Raw genomic sequence first — 25,655 nt, 5'->3', positions numbered from 1 at the left:
ATAATCATTTTTGGTCAAGTTCTTCTTCGGCGTTTCTCTTAATAAGCTCTGCTCCTTTTCTCAGAACTTAGGAAATTTTTTTTCTTTTTGTTTGGAGATTTTATCTCGAGAAACTTTTTACCAGTAAACTTTTTCAAGACCTTTGCCATGATACTTGAGAGGTTTATAACATCGGGTTTTCGGAACGAATCTCATTTCCGGATTTTTTGAGGAATAGTAAGGATGATGTGGATGTGGTAGTGGAGTAGAAGTGGTGGAAGTGAGGAAGGCTTAATTTTGACAAATGGCTAGTTCTTCTGATTATAACTGAATCATGTTTCACTGCTTTAGAAATGTAGATCTAAAGCAAGTTCTGATCCTGAGCACAGACATCGGCACTCTCAACGGAAAACAGTGAAGCATTAAAGATGAATGCTGGTCTTATTTGGGGTGCCTCACCATAATCAATTTAGGTCAATAATGCCTTATTCATGCAATGCTCTATTAGAGATTTGGTTCATCCTAACAAGATTTTCACCATACTTAAGCCTTACTTTTATTTACAAACGTTTCAGGTTTTCAAAAATACTTTTTCGAAAAGGCTTTCTTTTGTTAAAAATTTTGAAATTTGGCTTAAGAACCTAGAATCTTCATAATGGGTTATTTTAATACAGCATAAAAAGATTATACCAACATCCCACACTTAGACGAACATTGTCCTTAATGTTCCTAGTGTATCCCACACTTAGGAGTTTTAGTTGAAGATTTGAGAGTATTTGTCTAGTGTTTTAATTGGGTTGTAATCCCACACTTAGTTATAAGCTAGGATGTGGCATAGTTTAAATTTTGAGCTAGTAGCGGGAAGAAAGAAATACCCCTAGCAGATGTGGCTGGCTTTCAATCCTTGTGTCTTTTATTGATCGGCTCATTTGTCATCCTTTATTCTTCTACTCTACTTTATTGCACGGGTTGCCTCCCGGGAAGCGCTTTTGTTTAAGGTCGTTGGCTCGACCGTAGTGATGCTTTTAAAAAGCAAACATTCCTCGCTGATGGTTGTAATCTTGGTCTTCTCGAGGGAATGTGAGTCTTGGCGGGTAAATCCTGAGAAAGTGTCGGACCAATAGTGGTAGAAGATCTGGTACTTCTCTTGAAGATCTTCTGAAAGATAAGTAGTGCGCAGTTTCAGCTCGTAATAAGTCTTGAAGTCCGAGGGGAATATGATCCACGGCTCTGCCGGTTGACCCATGAATGTCAATCATAGAAGCAGTGCTGGTAGTTATTGTTTTTCTGATGGGATGCTCATTTCGGAGGTCTTCAAACAATGTTAGAAACTGTATCTTTAGAATCTCGAAGTCTTCGGAATGGTGATCTCCACAGTACGAGTCTGTAGCTTTGCACAGATTTGTTAAAAGACGAAGCTGAAAAGAAGTGAAAAGCAATCCTGACCCGAGCATCAATGTCACTGTCTTTGAGTATATCTCCCGACATCCGACTTTGAATGTGAAAATTGGATCTGTGGATTCATGGAAGATACATGATATCTGCTTCGTAACATAGGTGGCAATGTTGAATCGATCTGGTTCAAGATGAGAGAACGGATTGGTGGGCCTCACTTCCTCCATAACAGCGTCTCGTAACTCTTTGATAATCAGATCAGCATGGTGATCAATTGTTACGTAAATCACTAGTCTGTCTGGTGTGCTTTCTGAATTATCTCTTTCCAGGAGAGCAAACAAGCTGTGAATATCCTCGATCATTTGCAAATCAGAGTGATAAGTTGGGCGTCCGGTGGAGAGATCCATGTGCTTTCGGATGAGAGTCAGTAGTGCTCTTTGGTTTGCTGAGAACGGAAGTGCAGATCCGGCTAAGGCGTTATAGACCTTAGAGTAAATGATCTTCTGATCTCGGCAGAATCTTGTCTCAAGAATAGTGCGAATCACTGAATTGTGCTCTCGTTGCCTTTCTTCACGGTAGATATGATCGTGAAGAGTATTGATAAAGTCTTGAATGTATTCTTCTAGGATTTCAACATCATTGTCTTCTCTTTGGAGATAAAGGTTGTATTCTTCATGGATAGCCATAACTTGTTCTATTAAGCGTAGCGTAAAATCAATTGTTGATTTACGGATGGCTTCGAGAATATCTTCAAATTCATCGGTATCATTAATGAAGGTTATCATATCTGCGTGTGTAGATATGACCGGAATCCGATCTGAAGAAGAGTCTGGCTCCCCTTGATCTGGTTCAGTTGGAGAGTGTGAGTTATTCAGAATGACTTCATGTTCCTCTTCCTCATCATCATTGGTATAGTGTTCTTCTAAGGATGCGTCTGATGAACGAGTTTCTTCAGTATTCTGATTCTCTACTTTGATACTTGCAGGATCAATTTCGATATCCTTAACCTCAGCCTTGTCAGTCTTCTTTTTGAAGCGAATAATTAAACTGTGATCTTCCGTCTCAAGCCTCATTAATTCTTCGTGATGCTCAATGCTTAGAGCGGGTATTATCGCAGTTTCTTTTACGTCTTCCATTTCCTCTTCCTCTTCAGATTCCTCCTCTTCCTCTATTTCTTCGCTAGGATCCTCTTCTTCCATTTCTGGGTCATCTACAGACTGTGAATTGACACCCATCTCGATATCATCGTCTGGTGGTGAAGACTCGTCATCGAAATTGATTCGTCTGGTGGAAATAGCAAACATCTCTGCCTGTCCAGAAAGATCGGTTGGTCGGTCAATTTTGAAGGTAACACTCTTCCCATGTGTTCGCAAGATCAAGGTTTGATTGTACACATCAATGACAGTCATAGCCGTATTCATGAAAGGTCTTCCTAACACTACTGGTGTGTAGGTCTTCCATAATATCCATTACTACAAAATTTGTAGGATACAAGAATTTGTCGACTTTCACCAAGACGTTCTCAACTATGCCCTAAGGATATCGAATTGTGTGATCGGCAAGTTGGATTGTCATTTTAGTTGGTGACAAGTCTCCTAACTCTAATCTCTTGTAGAGAGAGTAGGGATTAGGCTGATACTTGCTCCTAAATCTGCTAGCGCATGAATGATTCCAGATTGGTAGATTGAACACGGGAAAACGGATCGGCCCGTATCTCCTAGCTTTGGCGGTAGAGAGTTTCTGAGTAATGCAGAGCATTCTTCACTCAGTGGAATTTTGTTAGAATCTGGTATTCTTTCCTTTATAGAGAGAAGCCTTTAGATGTATCTCTTCTAGTTGGGGACTTTGGACATAGTGTCCAGAAATCTTCCATCAAGTTTGAAGGAATCAAGCTTGGATGGTTCCTCCTGTAGCCTTCCAGGATATGGTACACGAACTGGATTTTTAGGGGTCAGCTTTTTAGTATATGTTGATTTGTTCTTGAGCCTTGCTGACCTTCTCCATGGTTCTTCTTCTGGGATTACGGAATCCATTTGCTTTGCTTCCTCTATATGGGGATTTTGGATAGTATTACTTGGTAACCTTCCCTGCGGTCGGGTTTCAAGGTGTTGTGATAACTGTCCGAGCTGCGTTTCCAAACTATTGAGCAGAGCCAATTGATTTCTCATTAGTATCTCCGTCTGATCTTGTCTAGCTGCAGTTCTCTGATTTAGCTGTTGTTGTCCTTGAATGAACTGAGTCAACTGATCATCAGCTCCGATAGTGGGGTTAGTTGCTTTTGTAATCTGGGTGGTAGGGGAATTTTCCTCACCTGGTGGACCAGTGAGTGAAAGTGGTTGATCGTAGGTCAATTGAGATTGTTGGACTGGATAAGGTGGATAGCGATAGCGAAAAGGCTGATTGCTTCATTAGAATTGATTAACCCTAGGTTATTGATTGAATCCGGGATTTGGTGGACGAGTTGGGTATTGAACGTAACAGACTGAACCGTCAGGGTTTTCGTATTCAACTTGATATTCTTCAGTGGGTTGCAGGTTGGTACAATTAACACAAGCCTGAGCTTGGTTGACCTACTGCGGTTGCATCTTCAATTCTCTGAGTTGTTTAGCGAGAGATTCCATCTTATCTGTGAGGGATTTGATAGCCTCCGTTTGAATGTTAAGTGCCGAGAGTGGGGCAGATGATGAAGTTGCTTCACCACTGTTCCAGTCATGATGATGCATTGTCATATTCTCAAGCAATTCCCATGCTTCGTCTGCGGTTTGGTTCATCAGATTCCCTTGAGATGCTGCATCGATCGTCATCCTATGATTCGTAAGACCATTGTAGAAGGTACAAATTTGGGCTGACCGTTCTAGCTGGTGATTAGGGCATTTCTTCAACAGGGTTTTGAATCGCTCCCATGCAGTGTAAAGAGATTCATCATAACTTTGTTTGAAGTTAATGATGTCATTCTTTAGTTTGGTTTGTTTAGAAGGAGGGAAATATTTGGTTAGAAATTTAGTAGCCATCTCCGTCCATGACGTGATGGAATCTTTTTCCAGTCCTTCGAACCAGGTTTGAGCATGGTGAGTGAGAGAATGGGGAAACAAGTATAGCCGGACTATATCTTGTCCTATCCCTGGCTGTTTGGTATTTTCTTGTCCTATCCCGTACTATATCTTATCAAGGTGAGAATTAGGATCGTCATTCGGTAATCCATGAAACTGATAGCTATTCTGGATAAGCTGGATGATGTGATGTTTTAACTCGAACGAGTGTCATTGAATCTCTGGAAATCTGATCGGTCCTCCTCGACCTTCAATCGAGGGTTTGGTATTTTCTGCTAAAGTAACGCGTAATGCCATTCGATTTCTGATTCGTGCTTCCTTGTGTGCAGTAGATTATTGCGTCTGGATCAGGTACGAATAACAACGACCCTGGTCTAGATCGGGTTTGGGTCATACACTGGGTATGCCTTTTTGTTTTTAATTTTAAGCAGATAAACTAGCTTTCTAAAGTAATCTAAGGTAAGCTAAGCTAGTCTAAGGTAGTCTAAATATAAGGTAGTCTATTCTAATTTAAAGTAATCTAATTTAACTAACTATCCTAAGGTTGAATATGTTTTTGGCTCTAGCTACTGATTCCCTGGTATTTCGATAACAGAGCTCCACACGAACTATTCAACAAACCAAGTGGCCAAGCTGACTACGGAGAGGCAGGATCCTTTTGGACCCAATATAATTAGAGACTGTTCGGAAAATCCAACAACCAAGTCCTTGTATAATTGTCTTTCTTAGACACCACTAAATGCTTGTGAATAAGTTTGATAGAGATCAGTATAGTCTGATACCAGTTCCCCGGCAGCGGCACCAAAAACTAGCTTCCCTCTTGATATGGCAGAAACGGACGGTTTTATTTGTGCGGTGTCGTTAGGTCGCAACACGTCAGAATCAACCACTAAGAGGGGGGTACTGTTTTAAATTTATATTTAGCGGGGCCTAAATCATACTACTCCTTAGTATGAGTAAGGGAAGTATGACCTAGAGTCGTATTTTTGAGATATCGGTAGAATTAAACCTATATTTAAACCTAAGATAGTTATGAAGGAGTAGTGGTTATTTAATTTTTGAAATTTTCTAATTTATAAGACAGATAAAGTAAATACGATAAATTCGTAATTCAGATAAGGTTAAAGTAAGTGCACACTATGATTTCATCAGTTATTCTGCCGAGATTATGGAATATTGGCTCATGAATAGGCAGAGGCCTTGTATTCATTACACTAGTCCTAAACACCCATGTCATAAGACATGTCACTTGGTACTGCGATAGGCTTGAAGATTCTGAATAGACAGCAACGTCCCTTACCCCTGACGCCCGTGCAGTCTGACTACAGGCATACACGTTCAGACGGCTCATCCAATTGAGTGACTCGGTTAGGTGACGTATTAACATTCCACAAAGGTCTAAACTTTTTTAAGCATAATAGAATACATGGTTTACCATATCCGAGAGACGTGATGTGTTTCAATGCTTTCGTTAATGATTGGTTTTAAAAGATAGTTAGGCCCTTAAAAAGAGTTCAACCATAAAGAACACCATGGCCAAGTCAAGCTGACTTCCATGAACACATTCGGTTATCCTAACGGTCCAATCCTTTATGTGTCTAAACAAACAGTTCCTTAATTAACTAAGAATCCCTCAAGCAGGGTGCAATGCTTGAGACCGCGTTATGGTGCAGTGTACTAATCAACACTGACCGGGTTCCATGGCCTTATTTAGCAGAGGTACAGCTTACAACAATTAATGTGCTTCAGCATGCACGTACGAAGTTTATATGCTTAGTGACTACAATAGCATGGTCTGGGACCGACAATGTACTAAGGGTCTAGTCAGATGTTTCACTATGAAAGATTACTCAGTCGGAATCCAAAGCTCAATAGACTTACTACAACTGGTGTGCCTCAGTTGATCTTACGTTGTATCCGATAGATTTCTCTTACCAAGGGGTGACACAGATAGTGTACTCTGAATCGGGGTTCGCGACTTCCCAATAACAAAGCCAATAACTACGTTCTATTAGTTGGAAAAGCGATTGAGGTTAAAGTATAATCGTAAAGCATTTCAACAGCATACACAACCATAACATTATTTTGGCATTATAACTGCTTACATCATAGCATATACTAAAGATAACTACTCGGTAATCATGGCAACAATATCACAGAACATAATGATAGAAGACATTATATAAAGATAAAGGATAGAAGTACCATCAGATTAAACGAGTTCCGAATACAAAAGTGACAACTTCAAGACTCAAGACCGCTCCTAATACAATCTTCGACGTTCTTCTCTGGGTACTAGGTTTCCCGCACGGAGTCGAAGATCTTGAAAGTATGACTATTGTTGTACAAGAGAGATAAAGAAGTGAATTAAAGTGTGTGTTGAAATGAATGACAAAGACCCTTTAAATAAGCCTAATTTTTTCCTGCAAATGACTGGCAGGCTGTTTGGCAGGCCTTTTGACAGGCCGTTTGCAGGGGCCGTTTGCCAAGCCAAGCCGTTTGGCAGGCCGTTTGGCAGGCCGTTTTCCCTGGCCGTTTGGCAGGTCGTTTGTGAGCCAGGCAAGCCGTTTGGCAGGCCATTTGGCTTGCCTGTTCAGCTGGATTTCCTGGATCACAACTTGATTTCTTGTCTTTCACCGTTTTCGCTCTAGAATCTTCATTTTAGCTCCGATTCTCTTGATTCTTTTTGCACCATCTTCGTAATTACTTGTTCTTAAATTCTAACCGATGAAGTGGGTATTTTGCCGACAAAGTTCGAATATTTCTTGTTTTTGGGCCTTAATACCGAGGTGAAAACATGACTTTTTAGCCAATATCAGAGTGCAAGATTCCTTGGTTGATGATTATGCTCATGACCTTGGTTGCTCCAAAGGTACATTCCATTTTACGTATTTAGGGTTACCTATGGGAGCAAATATGAAAATAATATCATTTTGGAATCCTATTAAAGATTGATTTGTTAAGAGTTATCGGGTTGGAAATTAAACCTTCTTTCAATTGGAGGTAGATTAACTCTTGTGAAGTAGGTTTTAGGAAGCATGGGGATATATTATTTGTCTCTTTTTAAATGTCATGAGCTTGCGTTAAAAGAGTTGGAGAATTTGAGATATAAATTCTTTTAGGGGAGCACAAGTGATTCGAAGAAAGTACATTGTTTTCGTTGGGACTTGGCTTTGGCTTCGCGTGACAATGGTGGACTTGATATTGGGAGTTTAAGTTCGTTTAACCTTGGGCTTATATTTAAGTGGATTTGGCATTTCAAATCCAAACCATCAGCGTTATGGGCATGTGTTGTAAAAGCTATTTATGGGCCATGTATCACACCCCCAAATAGGGCCAGGGGTATTTTCAATATCATAACACAAGTGTACAAACGAGAACGACTCTATATGAGACGTTTTATAAAACATTAATTGTATTGTAGTGGAAAATTAATAAGGTTTTACATCTTTAATCCAATGACAAACGTCTAGATATTAAATGATAATTAAAAATGATGGACTCCAATGCAGCAAGCAAAGCAGGCAATCATCAACAGCACAGTAGCTAGCATCACAAAGCTAATTATAACCTGAGACAAAACATGCTTAAAACGTCAACACAAAGGTTGAGCAAAATTCATAGGTTTATACCAATATTCAAGATTTTTAGACCACAAGATTTAGTTATAAAAATTCGATATAAATCATATATCAAAAATTAAAGTATATGCCATGAGTATAATATCGAACCAAACAATTAATACCCCATGGTACCGTCGTACCATGCTTTCATTATGATGTACCCACTTGACATCTGTCAATGGATAGGGACGTTGCTCCCATAGCGCTACCATCAATAATTAAGTTTGCCAACTCAAATTCATGCAATTAACGATATTATCTAGTGGGGATTTAACATGTAAAAATACAAGTATAAAAACATGTATAAATACAAGTTTAACAAAAGTCTCACCCAGTTGCATATAAAGTTTTTCAAGTTACTTGTGTCTAAATCATAAAATATTTAAAAGCAAGCATGTGTCTCATTCCAAAATACAAAAATAGTAAAAATGGGACTACGAAAATCACCTTAGAATAGCACGAAGAAGAAAATCCACAACCGGAAATAGAAGCAAGAAATGCAATCGAGATCTCAACCTAGAGATATATAAGTTTGATCAAAAATTGTCCAAATGACAATGAAAATCCTAAGTAAACTTAAGAGTTATTTTACAAGTGTTTGCGTGTCCACCATAATCAAGTTTAGACCTTGTAAAACTTACACAAACCTCGATACTATCAAATAAGTCCGGAATGACCAGATGTAACCGGGGGCCAGGACTCTTGATCAGAAAGTATGTCATGACATTCTAGATCCACAACCTTATCTCATAATGGCAACCTAGACATCATTCACTTACGACCGTAAGTAGCGGTGAAGTTTGTATAAATCGTACTCTCATCGGTATGTTTTTAGCATTCACTTATTGTGTGTGTATATAAATACAACACTTAATAGATTACTTTTACATACAATTATAGTTCAAGTTAAATATAATAAGTATTTAATTATCATTATTATTTATTATATATTAATTTGTTACTTATATTATATTATATATTAATTGTTGTATTATATTAAATATGTATATGTTAGTCACATATATAAATATTTTCCTTTTTATGCTATTATATTAATACATAACTATTATTGTTATAACAAGTATATAATATATATTATATTTAATTACTTAATATTATTCCTTATTTGTACTAATTATATATACATTAATAAATTTAATATACATTATAGGTTAACTTAATATATAAGTTATTATTATTTAACAATTAATATTAATTTTTATTACATATCAATTAAATATCTATGAAATATTAATTAATTATTATATATTATATTTATATATATATCGTGTATATATAAAACACAAATACATAATTATTTAAATAAATACAAAACAAATAATATTATAATTTTTATAGATCTTTTGTAGATAATAAACCTTTATAAAAATTTATAAAAATTATCTATCTTAATATTATATTTATTTTGTATTTATCTTGTTATCTATTTTTGGTATATATACAATAGAATCTAAATTACAAAATAAATACTAATTCGACCCAATAATTATTTTTTATAATTTTTGCAGATCTAGGTATATTATATAAACTTAGAAAAAATTTTATATTAATTTTATTTACTGTTTTTATATTTATTACGAATTTTACATCGTTACTATGATTAAATAATACATAATTCATATTTAATTATAAATAATATTCCAAAAATTTCATAAATTATTTTTATATGTTCTACTGCTGTTCTAAATACTTTTTATATATTTTTTACTATTTTACATATTTTATAAAATTTAATTCACAATAAAGAATATTATTTACCCAAACCGAAAACAATAAATAGAAATAATAGATTTGGTTTTTATAAAAATAGGAAAACTATATTTCAGTGTTAGAATAATAGTAATATGTTTGTAGATCAGATCTCACGAAAATATGAAATTGTATTCAATTAGTTTTTTATTTTTCCTCTTTTTCGGTTAACAAATATAAGACTAATTCAATATAAATTCATATTTAATATATATAAAATATATTTTAATCAGAATAATTTTTATATGTATGTTTATTTACTGTAAAAATAATTACATAATTTAATTAGCATAATTTTTATTTTGTTTACATATATACATACCGATTACATATGCATATACAATTTTACTGTTTTTAATTAATTAAAAATATAAAAACGAATTATAAATCTATAAAATTATTTTTCCTATAACCCATAATACATAATAGTATTTATCATTTATTATTTAGAATTTATTAAATTCGTTTCATATTTATTAAAAATCAAAACAAGATTCGGCTATAAAAAATATATAAAAAAATGAAAATAAGCATAAAAATGAATAAAAGACTTACAATATTTTCTTAGGGTTTAGAGAGCTCCAAGGTTTGAAAAAAAGTTATGAGGGTGGTCTTGTTTTTATAGGGTGAATTAACTTGGAGAAAAAGATACAAATTAATTAAAAAAGATAAAAAAAAATAATATTTTTTCCAAAAATAAGATATAGGCCGAATTTTTTAATTAAAAATAAATAGAAATTAATTTTTTTATATTTTACATATTTATCTTTAAGAATATTCTGTATTTTAATATTTATTTAATAATTTAGAATATTCTAGAATTATTATTTATTCAATATTCAAAAATAAATAAATAATAATAATTTCGTTTTATATAACTAATTAATTATATTATTTTATCTTTTATTTAAATTAGTTTAATTACATTATAGTTTTTTAATTTATAAAAGTATCACACTTTATTTAAATACTTATTTTATTTATATTAACTAAAGTACATTATCATTTTAATATATACTTTAATTAATTTATGTTATACATGTATTTTAAATTCATATAGTATTATTAACTAAAGTCACATTTCATAATATGACTTTAATTAACATATGCATGTTGTTGACTTAAAAACTAGATATTAGGTCAACGTTGATTTATTTCGCATTGATTAGGTTTCAACTAATAACCCTAGTAATTAATACACGGATAAACATGCAAAGAAACCCTAGGGGTAATTTAGTCTTTTTAAGAATGGAAAAATGAGGGTTGTCACAGTATCCCCCCATAAAAGGAAACTTCATCCCGAAGTTTTAGGTAGACTTCTCGGATGTATTACCGTTTGAGAATAGATGGGGATATTTCCGTTTCATTTGGTCTTCACGTTCCCAGGTATACTCAGGGCCTCGTCATGAACTCTAACGGATTTTTTTTACTATAAGAAATGTTGCCCTGTTTCAAGCGTTTGATCTCACGATCCATAACTTCTACAGGTTCTTTTATGAAGTGCATTTTATTATTAATGCAGAGGTCATTCAAAGGAATAACATGAGTGTCATCTGACTAGGTTTTCTTAAAAGGGATGGTGATGTTTTAGTCATACAAGCATTTCAGTAAATTGGATACCTGAAATGTGCTATGAACATTACTAAACTTATTTAAAACCTTGAGCATTTTATGCCACAACACTAGGGCAGACAAACAAATAGGAGTTTGTGGAGATCAGAGCCATGAAGTTTGATGCATGGCTTGTGTTTGTTAGAGATGGTACCAACTCCAAATTTCGGAAGGTAATCATAGACATGATACCTATGGTTTTCAAGAAATGTATAATGTGAATAGACGAAACGAGATGTTAGCTGAGGAGTCACTAATCAGGATTACATGCAAAGAAAGCCATATTTACTAAAATGCCCTCAGGATGGTATGAGTGATTAATGAAAGATATCGTTCAGTATATTATGATACGTGTGAACTTATTCTTGGAAATAGTTTTTGATAGCACGTTTTAGAATGTAACTTTATGATCATGATTTCAGTTACATGTCGAATCAGAGATCGAAACTTGACTAGGATAACATCTAGTTGCAACCCACGAAGGAAGAAATGTTTAGAGTAACCACATAAATGACATAAACGTTTAAGGTAACTCCTTTAGAGAGGATGACGGTATTATAAATTATATTTTTGATAGTAAACCTCACTAAAAGGTGTGATCTCTTAATGAGAAAGACGTACTCGCACAGATGGCGAGTCGATCTATCATTCACTTATGAGTTTAAGTGCGGATGAGAATAAATGTGACTCATTGGCTATAAAGAATTGTTTCCACCAGGTGAGGAAATCTACGAAAATTGCTTTCTTGTGCCAGAAAAATATTAAATCATAGAATTGATTATGAGGGTGTTGTGGTTTAGCCGTGAAATATCGGAAGTAGAAACTTCTCAGACAAGCTTAGTGAAATCTCTATCCGTGATACCAGTGTAAGCCTCCCTTAAGGATAGGTGTGACCATTGTGTGTATCTTAGACACTGATTTCACAGTCTGCATTTATACCACAGCCAACCCTAAAATAATAGTTGATGAGCGCAAAAGGTATGTTTTGTTCTTGCACAAAGGATAAGAGGAAATGTGATCCAATCAAGGTGTGGAGTAATACGAAAATCTTTATATAATAAGTCAAAGTAATTTTGAAAAAGTTTGAGACATTTTGATGTGACAATAATAATGAAACGAAGTTCTTAGTAAAACTGGAGTTATGTGCAACGTGTACTATTTTAAGAAAAATAACTTTTGAATTCAAATGTAAAAGAATCGATTTGTAAAAGTGTAGGTATAATTTGATATGTACTAGTCAAAATAAGTAAGGGTAAATTTTATTTACTTTATTATATACGATTTATAAAATTTGCACGAATGACAGTAAATAAATTTATTTTATAAAATTTCAAGAGGATCGCACAGTAAAATAGTGTGTGTAAATTTTTGGTAAACAGAAATTTCATATTTTGGAGGTTACGAGTTGGAAAAAGATTGATGAAGATCAAGTGAATGATTTTTTAAAATTTCGGGTGATATTTAAGCAACAATGTTATGAGGTAATGAAAACTATTGAATTTAAGTGTGGTTGATGACTATTATAAGTTCTTGGAATTCAAAATGTGCATGTGTGAAGCTGTTGCTGTCAAGTGAGATATGAATGCTGGAGTATGAGAATGTGAAGTTAATCCATTGTTGACTTTGAAATGCCAACAGGTCATGACTAATATTGGAGTCGGAAGGCTGGCTGTAAGTGCCCTTATTATATACTCCTGGATTGAGTCCGTCATTCACAAAGACTTCATAATAACTTGAGCATGAAATATTTGATGTTCACATAGACAGGTATGAAGACACGCTAATGCGGTGACTTTTGACTATGTGATGATCATTGAAAATCAATTTATCAATTCTCGCTAAATCTGTGATTATTGTCGGATGGTATGAATTTCCACAGTGAGTAAGGGCGATATAAGGACATGGTGTCACTTGCCTATTATTAGAACCATTACTATATGATCATTTAATGATACAACTAACATGATTTTAACACCGAGGCGAAATCGTAAGATTTTCAGGAAAATGGTTAACGCTTCAAAGGTCACGGCTTATTGTTTAGGTACAACAAATTACGCGATGTTTGACCTTATGTAATGTAATGATAATCATATCAATGCTACCTTTGATCATATGGAGCGTGTGAGGGATCACATGTTTTTCAATATTGTGAGGGAAATATATATATATACTATGACCTTTACTGGCCCGAAATGTGGATACGCTAGAGTATGATGGAATTCTTTTGATTTATGTGGTAATCAAAAGATACCCGTTGGAAAGTTCTAACATGGTAAGCAGCGTCTTTAGTTGGAGGGTCATGATCAGGTGATGGTGGTGGTGTATCAGGAGTATATAATGGTGTAGTAGGTGAATGCTTAGGTGAATGTGATGTTTATAAGAATCGATGCTTGAAAATTCAAATTATATCCTTGCGAGTGATTGTCACTTATCTTCGACAAGTTTTCTAATGGGTTCCTGAGAATCTACACCAGAAGCGTAATTACATATAACATGAGGCATGCTTCGAATAAATTTCGGGGGTGTCACTTCAGATCACTTAAGAATATGCATCCTTCCTTCCAGTGAAGGAGCGTGAATATTAAGCGTCAAAGATAAAGATATAGGTTTTTTAAGAAAGGAAGAATGCAAAGTTTTACAACCTTTATGGTATATGAGTATTGTTAATCTACTCATGGGTATGAGATAGATAGTTTGGTTGAAACGAACTCTTCGTATATTTACAAATCAGATGATGATTACCCTTCATGTAATATCATTGAGATTTTCGAATGAATGGCTTGGGAATCTTTCTTTGATTCACTTTCTATTCCATATGTCATGATATTGGAATTCATATATGAATTGCTGTAATATAATCACGTTGGCCAGACGTCATTATATTTCACTAATTCATATTTCCACTTCAATATCACTCCATAAGGTCCGGATACGTGATTAAACTACATAATTTTTATCTATTAGAAAACTTTCTAACGACTTAAAGCTAAATTTCCGTTTAAAGAGTTCATAATCTAAAGCATTTCCCAACGTACTAAAGATTGCACGAAGAGAATCTTCATGAGTCTAGAAGGACATTTTTCAGTTCGTAAACAAAGGCACCACGGTATGTATTATAACAATAATGAACGTAATGGAAAATGTCGCGATATTCAGAAGTCAAAATGACATCCTTAGGAAAGGAAGCAGGGCATCGAGAGGGATGCTAAGGAAAGATATAAGGGTAAGATATAAAGAAACATATAGTAAGGAAGCACTAAAAACTAAGGCAGGAATATGAACAAGTAAAGTCACTTAAAACTAAGGCAAGAATATAGACAAATAAAAAAGGCACTTAAACAACCTATGCTCTGATACCACTCTATCACACCCCCAGATAGGGCCAGAGGTATTTGTGACTTTTCAATATCATAACACAAGTGTACAAACGAGAACGACTCTATATGAGACGTTTTATATAATAATTAATTGTATTGCAGTGAAAAATTAATAAGGTTTTACATCTTTAATCCAATGACAAATGTCTAGATATTAAATGATAATTAAAAATGATAGACTCCAATGCAGCAAGCAAAGCAGTCAATCATCAACAGCACAGTAGCTAGCATCACAAAGCTAATTATAACCTGAGACAAAACATGCTTAAAATGTCAACACAAAGGTTAAGTGAAATTCATAGGTTTATACCAATATTCAAGATTTTTAGACCACCAGATTTAGTTATAAAAATCCGATATAAATCATATATCAAAAATTAAAGTATCTGCCATGAGTATAATATCGAACTAAACAATTAATACCCCATGGTACCGTCGTACCACGCTTTCATTATTGTGTACCCACTTGACATTTGTCAATGGATAGGGACGTTGCTCCCATAGCGCTACCATCAATAATTAAGTTTGCCAACTCAAATTCATGCAATTAATGATATTATCTAGTGGGGATTTAGCATGTAAAAATACAAGTATAAATACATGTATAAATACAAGTTTAACAAAAGTCTCATCCAGTTGCATATAAAGTTTTTCAAGTTACTTGTGTCTAAATCGTAAAACATTTAAAAGCAAGCATGTGTCTCATCCCAAAATACAAAAACAGTAAAAATGGAACAATGAAAATCACCTTAGGATATCACGAAGAATAAAATCCACAACCGGAAATAGAAGCAAGAAATGCAATCGAGATTTCAACCTAGAGATATATAAGTTTGATCAGCAATTGTCCAAATGACAATGAAAATCCTAAGTAAACTTAAGAGTTGTTTTACAAGTGTTTGTGTGTCCACCATAAATAAGTTTAGACTTTGTACAACTTACGCAAACCTCGATGCTATCAAATAAGTCCGGAATGACCAGATGTAACCGGGGGCCAGGACTCTTGATCAGAAACTATGTCATGACATTCAAGATTCACAACTTTATCCCATAATGGCAACCTAGACAACATTCACTTACGACCGTAAGTAGCGGTGAAGTTTGTATAAATCGTACTCTCGTCGGTATGATTATAGCATTCACTTATTGTGTTTGTATATAAATACAACACTTAATACGTTACTTGTACATACAATTATAGTTCAAGTTATATATAATAAGTATTTAATTATCATTATTATTTATTATATATTAATTTGTTGCTTATATTATATTATATATTAATTGTTGTATTATATTAAATATGTATATGTTAATCACATATATAAATATTTTCTTTTTATATTATTATATTAATACATAACTATTATTGTTATAACAAGTATATAATATATATTATATTTAATTACTTAATATTATTCCTTATTTGTACTAATTATATATACATTGATAAATTTAATATACATTATAGGTTAACTTAATATGTAAGTTATTATTATTTAACAATTAATATTAATGTTTATTATTAAGTAAATATCTCTAAAATATTAATTAATTATTATTATATATATATATATATATATATATATATATATATATATATATATATATATATATATATATATATATCGTATATATACAACACAAATACATAATTACTTAAATAAATACAAAAAAAATAAGATTATAATTTTTACGGATCTTTTATAGATAATAAACCATCATAAAAATTTATAAAAGTTATCTATCTTAATATTATATTTATTTTGTATTTATCTTGTTATCTATTTTTGGTATATATACAATAGAATCTAAATTACAAAATAAATACTAATTTAAGCCAATAATTATTTTTTTATAATTTTCACAGATCTAGGTATATTATATAAACTTATAAAAAATTTTATATTAATTTTATTTACTGTTTTTTATTTATTACGAATTTTACATCGTTTCTATGATTAAATAATACATAATTTGTATTTAAATATAAATAATATTCCAAAAATTTCAAAAATTATTATTATATGTTCTACTACTGTTCTAAATACTTTTTATATAATTTTTACTGTTGTGTATATTTTATACAATTTAATTCACAATAAAGCATATTATTTACCCAAACTGAAAATAATAAATAGAAAAAATATATTTAGTTTTATAAAAATAGGAAAACTATATTTCAGTGTTAGAATAATAGTAATTTGTTTTTATATCAGATCCCACAAAAATATGAAATTGTATTCAATTAGTTTTGTAGTTTTTTCTCTTTTTCGGTTAACAAAAATAAGACTAATTCAATATAAATTCATATTTAATATATATATAATATATTTTAATTCGAATAATTATTATATGTATGTATTTACTGTAAAAATAATTACAAAATTTAATTAGCATGATTTGTATTTTTTTTACATATATATACATACCTATTACATATACATATAAAATTTTACTGTTTTTAATTAATTAAAAATATAAAAACGAGTTATAAATATGTAAAATTATTTTTTCTATAACCCATAATACAAAATTGTATTTATCATGTATTATTTACAATTTATTAAATTCTTTTCATATTTATTAAAAATCAAAATAATATTTGGCTAAAATAAATATATAAAAAACAAAAAATAAGCATAAAAAATGAATTAAAGACTTAGAATATTTTCTTAGGGTTTAGAGAGCTCCAAGGTTTGTAAAAAATTATGAGGGTGGTCTTGTATTTATAGGGTGAATTAACTTGGAGAAAAAGATACAAATTAATTAAAAAAGATAAAAAATAATATTTTTTTTCCAAAAATAAGATATTGGCCGAATTTTTTAATTAAAAATAAATAGAAATTAATTTTTTTATATTTTCCATATTTATCTTTAAGAATATTCTATATTTTTATATTTATTTATTAATTTAGAACATTCTAAAATTATTATTTATTCAATATACGAAAATAAATAAATAATAATAGTTTCGTTTTATATAACTAATTAATTATATTATTTTATCGTTTAATTAACTTAGTTTAATTACATTATAGTTTTATAATTTATAAAAGTATCACACTTTATTTAAATACTTATTTTATTTATATTAACTAAAGTACATTATCATTTTAATATATACTTTAATTAATTTATGTTATACATGTATTTTAAATTCATATAATATTATTAACTAAAGTTACATTTCATAATATGACTTTAATTAACATATGCATGTTTTTGACTTAAAACTAGATATTAGGTCAACATTGATTTATTTCGCATTGATTAGGTTTCAAATAACAACCCAAGTAATTAATACACAGATAAACATGCAAAGAAACCCTAGGGGTAATTTAGTCTTTTCAAAAATGGAAAAATGAGGGTTGTCACACGATGTGGTGGGCTTGACTTTCCTAGAACAGGTATTGATACCTGGTTAAATATTGTTGCAGCTTTTAAAAAGGTTAAACAAACTGGTCAATTGTCGTCGAATGTTTTACGATTAAAAGTGGGATGTGGTTCAAACTCTCAGTTTTGGAAGGATAATTGGTTGCGAGATGGAGTTCTATAAGACAACTACGGGAGATTGTTTCGGTTTGTAAGACCCTGTTTCCAGTTATGTGGGATGCCGTCCAAATTTCTTGGACGCCGTCCACTAATGAAGGACTGGACGCCGTCCAGAGTGTTTAGACGCCATCTAAATGTTCTGACGAGCCAGCTGTCTTATTTTGAGTTATATTAAGGGGTAGTTTGGTCTTTTTACTTGTTGGACGGCTTTAAGGCCACAAGATCAGTTCTAGGGGTGCCATTTACTCCATCTTCAACTACCTCATCTTTTCTAAATCAATTTAGGAAGAGAAAGAGTTCTAGAGTGAGAGAGCTCAAATCAAGGAGGAAGAAGTTTGTTTCGGGTCAAAGCTCGAGTTTTAAAGTTGTTCATCTAATCCCTAGCTACGTGGTGATTGTGTTGGTAAGTCTTAACTCCGTGTTTTGAGTTTAATTTGATTTATGGCTAGGGTTTGTTCATTTAAGACTTGGAAGACCCATTTAGGGATTAAATGGGTAAATTTGGGTTAAATTGATGTAAGGAAACCCTAAGGGTTGTGATCTAGGGTTTGGTCATGTAATTTGGTGTTAATAGAATTAATGGTGTTGATTAATCACTAACACACTTATGTGTTAGTGAATGGTTTTGCAAATGAATTCAAGTTTGACCAAATCATGAGTCTTGAAGTTAAAATGGGTCAAAAGGGTAATGGTTTGAAGTGACCCGTCCTAATCCATAAAAACGAATACAATAACATATGGTTTCATTGCGAGGTATTTGACCTCTATATGATATATTTTACAAACATTGCATTCATTTTTAAAAGACAACTTTCATTACAATAATAATTGACAATTATGTATGCCATTTCACAATATCTCCAACTATAAATGACCTAGTCTGTCATTTATATAATAACAATCTTTATGAACTCGTATGACTCGAATGCAATGTCTTTTGAAATATGCCATGAATGACTCTAAGTAATATCTTTAAAATGAGCAAATGCACAGCGAAAGATTTCTTTCAAACCTGAGAATAAACATGCTTAAAAGTTTCAACCAAAAGGTTGGTGAGTTCATTAGTTTATCGTAATCAATCATTTCATAATTTTAATAGACCACAAGATTTCATTTTTCCATAAATAACCTTACACTCGCAAGTGTATAAAAATCATTCATATGATGAACACCTGTTAACCGACATTAACATAATGCATATAGAATATCCCCGCATACTCGCAAGTATGCCATATACCAGCAATTTCAATCACCATTTAAATCGAAGTACTAAAGTAGTTCAAATTCTCTGACTTGGGCTGGTCAGTGCCCGTAGATCTACCTTTAGGATTCGCGTCAATTAGGGGTCATTTCCCTAATTCTTAGGTTACCAGACTTGAAGGGGCGATATTCGGTTTAATAATTCAACCATAGAATGTAGTTTTAAGTACTTGTGTCTATTTCGTCAAACATTTATAAAAGTTCATGTATTCTCAGTCCCAAAAATATATATTGCAAAAACATTTAGGATAGTAAATGACTATTGAATCAGATTCGAAGAATGTACAGTGTAACTTATTAATGTGAAATCTAAATATTCCTCGGGTATTACCTACCCGTTATTTTCGCCATTAACAGTTCATACAAAAGAATTTTTAATTACAATCTTTATGAACACATATATACATATATATTTTCTTCAGATGTAATCATGGATTTAATGAGTTAATATGATAATAATCTCATTTGCTTTTCGGTTTGAGCTAGGATAAATAATCTCTAAGACTTTAGAGATTTCATAATCCCCACAGAATGTTTCTTCAATGAAGTTATGAATCAATACTTCATCGGTTATGATTATTGGTACTCCTTGGTATCTATGTTGCGTATGACGTTGATGCTCGAGGTACAAATTGTGATGTTGAACCATGGGGTGTGGATGTTATTGTTGGTAGTGGTAATGGTACTGTTGATGTTGCTGATGATGGTACTGTTGATGCCAGTGATGCTGCTTGTGCTTGTAGCCTTTGCACCATATTTTCCAAAGCCACTACTCGAGCGCGAAGTTCGTTGACTTCTTCTATTATACCGGGATAATTTTCAGTTCGAACGAGTGGATGAATAAGATCTAGAATTTGAGATAGTATATAATCGTGATAAGATAATCTAGAAATGAGAGAGAAAATTGAAAGGACCCGTTCATATACATTATAAACGATTCACAATAGTTGATTACATTGCGAGGTATTTGACCTCTATATGATACATTTTACAAACATTGCATTCGTTTTTAAAAGACAATCTTTCTTTACATCGAAAATTGACAGGCATGCATACCATTTCATAATATCCACTATCCAACTATAAATTGATTTAATAATAATCGTTGATGAACTCAATGACTCGAATGCAACGTTCTTCGAAATATGCTATGAAAGACTCCAAGTAATATCTTTAAAATGAGCAAATGCACAGCGGAAGATTTCTTTAACACCTGAGAATAAACATGCTTTAAAGTGTCAACCAAAAGGTTGGTGAGTTCATTAGTTTATCATAATCATTTATTTCCATCATTTTAATAGACCACAAGAATTTCATTTCCAGTTCTCATAAATATACGTCCCATGCATAGAGACAAAAATAATCATTCATATGGTGAACACCTGGTAACCGACATTCACAATATGCATATAAGAATATCCCCATCATTCTGGGATCCTCCTTCGGACATGATATAAATTTTGAAGTACTAAAGCATCTGGTACTTTGGATGGGGCTTGTTGGGCCCGATAGATCTATCTTTAGAGTTCGCGTCAATTAGGGTGTCTGTTCCCTAATTCTTAGATTACCAGACTTAATAAAAAGGGCATATTCGATTAGATAATCCAACCATAGAATGTAGTTTCGATTACTTGTGTCTATTTCGTAAAGCATTTATAAAAGCAGCGCATGTATTCTCAGTCCTAAAAATATATATTGCAAAAGCATTTAAAAAGGGATTAATGAAACTCACGCATATAAATATTGTAAAACAGTTAATAAAACATTTGCATGTATTCTCAGCCCAAAAATGTAATGAGTAAAAAGGGAGCAAATGAACTCACCATACTGTATTTCGTAGTAAAAATACATATAACGTCATTGAACAAGTGCAAGGTTGGCCTCAGATTCACGAACCTATATTAATTATATATATTTATATGTTGGTCAATATTTGTATAGCAATTTAGGTCAGGTCATAGTGTAATCCTATCCTATAGCTCGAGTCTGACTCTACAGTATAGTAACATGTTATATTACTCATGCTCAATTAAGATTCTAGTAAAAGGTGACGTGTGAAACAACGTAACACAAATGGTTTCATAATCATAAAATAGTATTTTAGGTTTTTTTTTTTTTTTAGAGAAAATCAACACAAAAAGTTAACTGAAAAGTTAACAGGAAAAGTCAAAGTTCAAAGTCAAAAGTCAAAGGTTAAAGTCAAAAGTCAAAGGTCAAAGTAAAAATGAGGTCGCATGCATATATATAATAACTTATACAAAAATGATTTTCGATCAAACATGACTAAACGGGCCACTTCAGCTATTTTTAGAAAAATTATCGGAACTCCGATTGATAAACGGCCAAAGATAAAAGTTACACATTACCAAAAAGATTAAGCATAAATATTACAGAAGTAAACTAAACCTAGACAACTCGTAGTTGCCAACGCGTTTTCGGCGTTTCAAAGTTAATTTTTCAGCTTTAATAAATTTACAAAAGTGACTGAGTAGCCTACTTTGGAGATTTTTAGAAAATTCCTCAAAACTCGTATTGACAAACGGTCAAAGCCTGCAAATTCTCGTTACCACAAAGATATAACATGATTTTTGGCAAGAGTAAACACATATCAGGCCGACCATGACAACTGATACAAAACTGACATTTTTAAATAAAAAAGTTTTAGCTCTTTTTAGAATTTTAAAATGTGACCAAACCGTCAACTTTGATGATTTTTAGAAAAATTGTCGAGACTAGAATTGACAAACGGCCAGAGTCGTTTGTTAGACCTTACAGCAAAGAATTCAGTGGTATTTTTTTTTATATATGAAACAACGCAGATCAGCGAGAATTTCAGTTCCCGTTTCGACATTTCATCAAAATTTGCAAAACTTCTTTTGTCCATAACTTGACAACCGTTCAACGAAACGAGACGTGCTTTATATGAAAATTCATCTACTCGACGAGTAGAATCCAAATAACCACTTTTTATAACCCAAAAAATTAGTTCACTAATTATCATCAGCAATTTTAATTACGAAATTAATTATGCAATTTGTTTATTTCATAACTTTCTAACCGTTACTTGGATTCAAGTGATTCTTAAACCAAAATTCAACTATTTTTCGCTAGCTTTCCAACGACATGCATATCTTATACCTTATCTCAATCGTATATATAACTAATTCAGGAATCAACATAACCTATCTAATGGCAATATCAAAAGTACAAGCATGCATAATCCTATATACCCGAGCACTAGTCAGGGATACACTATTAGTATGTAAAAATTAAATTATGAGTACTCACATATCAATATTGAGATTCAATATTGCAGGAAAGGTACGTAAACGCAACGGAGATGATAAACACTATATTGACCTCACGAGCATACCCATGAACCATACTCAATCACCTCCATAGCTATAACCCATAATTTTCTTAATCCTATCCCACTCAAAAAAAAAACTTCGAAATCACTCGGACAGCACTCCGTCGTAATATTTTATGTATACTAATAATATCTTGAGATAATAAGGAGTAAATATATATATATATGTAAATCGATTGAGAGAGTTCAGAGAAAACTATTTTCAAGTTTCTATGAAATAATGAAACCTATTGAATTCTATTTATAATAGATTTTTGAATTATTAAAGTGAATTATTAAAGTATGAATTATTAAAGTGAATTATTAAAGTATGAATTATTAAAGTGAATTATTAAAGTATGAATTATTAAAGTGAATTATTAAAGTATGAATTATTAAAGTATGAATTATTAAAGTTAAAGTAAAGTAAAAATAAAGTAAAGGTAAAGTTTAAGTATAGTAAAAGTATAAAACTATGTACGTATAATACGCGTATAAATATATATAATATTAATTTAAATCGTTATATATATTTAATAAAATAAAATATAAATATCGTTATCTTTATCATACTAGTTAAGTAATGAGTTGTCAAAAGTGGTTCTAGATATTTATAAAAGTTATATACGTTTTAATAATAAAGTTCTTTTTAAACTGAAAACGTTTTTGTACGTTTGAAACTAAATAGATCAATCGAGTCTTTATGAGATTCAATCTTCCACTATCCTTTGTCTAGTTCTCAATGATTGACAATTTGTTCATATTTATAAATCACTTTACCATTTTTCGAATATTGTTAAAATGAAAAGATTTCTCAAATCAACGTGGGCCTTTCAACAGAGACTTGTAATCATAATTCAATATATCTGATAATTCAATCATTTGATCTTATCTTCTAATTCCATTGATAAACATTTTGAAACAGATACAATCATATAAAGTATTTAATCTAATATTTTGTTTACGTTTCAAGTTATAATATATATACACATATACATATATAATCATATTCGTTTAATGGTTCGTGAATCGTTGGAACTTGGTCGAGGTTGAATGAATGTATGAACATAGTTTAAAATTCTTGAAATTTAACTTAACAAATATTGCTTATCGTGTCGGAAACATATAAAGATTAAAGTTTAAATTTGGTTGGAAATTTCCGGGTTGTCACAGTACCTACCCGTTAAAGAAATTTCGTCCCGAAATTTGAGTGGAAAGGTCGTGAATGATAACAAGTATGTTTTCATGATGCATACGGGCTGAAAATTAGAGTTTTATCATCAGCGAATAATTTGGATAAACAATCCATTTATATGAAGAGTACGAATGAAGCTAACATAGAAGAGTGAAATGAGTAAGTGTAGATTCATCTTATCATTTGACGTAGATATGATTGATTCCCAGATTTTAAGGGATTTGAAGAAAATCTTCTTAATAAGATTTGACTCTCCGGTAATCAAGGGAATTAAGATCCGCTTTAAATGCGATCGTCCATTTTAATTGTTCTGTCGGAGATTTTCTTATAAATTCACCTCCTTCGTTTCCTTACAACTCACACCATCTGTTGATGCATTTTATGCAAGTCCCTAGACATCTACCCACGTCCATTGCAGGTACAACAGTTTACAGGCCATCATGATTGCTCGTTATTATCCTATCCGTGTTTGTATGTGGTTACAGGAACTGCAGGAACGAGATTTAGATGTTTGACTATGTTAGACTTAGTCAGACGTACGAGTGAAGCCTCACTAGTACGGCTGACAGGCTCATACGCATGGTTGATGCTGAGCTAAGTCACAATTACAACCTAAATGATAAGACACGAGTGAGTGATCACCCGTACGGTTGATGAAGCCAACTCGTACGTGTAATGAATGAATCGTATGGGTGTGTCAATAGCAGGGGTATATAAAGTCTTATGTTCTTCATTTTAGGTTAAGCCTCTCATTTGTTACACACACTCAGATCTAGTGAGCTCCTTCGATTCTCTCTCAGTCCAAATCACCCAGGTGGTGAATAATAGCTCTAGGTGTTGATCTAATCACACTTGATTTAGTTGTGGTTTGACTAAATTAATCAAAAAAAAACTTAACCTATTCACTAGAGGGTTTGATTCACTTATTCTGCCATTGTGTGAGTTAAATCTGTTGATTTCTAAGTTCCTAGTCATGTTTCATCATCTTCTATTCTTTCCCCCTCAACTCATATTTTAAAGTATTCATCAATATGCTCCATCCAGTTCTGATTCTCGATATACTTCTAACTTTCATATCGGTCATTCTTCTTTTTTTCATCTACTGCCGGAAGAATCTATTTACTTCTACTATACTCTTGGGTTTATAGTGTTCCTAGTTCTCCCGTGTCTTTATATTGCTATATGCATCGATCTATATGGTTTATAATTTCTGGTTTGTCGTTGGGCTTTATATGTTCCCTTATATTTCAAAGTCTCTGCTTCTGTCTTCTATAATCATTATCATTCACAGTTAATGCTCTCTTTTATTTGCTGCAATTTATACCCCAATTTCTATTTTGGAGTTTTGTCCTTTCGTTTCTTCGTCTTGCGATTAAGCACCGCTTGTAATGGTCCAGAATTCACAGATATGAATTTCGAAATGAACATTGTTAATGTTCTAGGAAGGAAATTGTGATGGCACGATCTTGACTTGTCAAATTACTAAAATAC

This window comes from Rutidosis leptorrhynchoides, chromosome 5, assembly GCF_046630445.1.
Source record: "Rutidosis leptorrhynchoides isolate AG116_Rl617_1_P2 chromosome 5, CSIRO_AGI_Rlap_v1, whole genome shotgun sequence".
Classification (NCBI taxonomy): domain Eukaryota; kingdom Viridiplantae; phylum Streptophyta; class Magnoliopsida; order Asterales; family Asteraceae; genus Rutidosis; species Rutidosis leptorrhynchoides.
Note: the sequence above shows the minus strand (reverse complement) of the source record.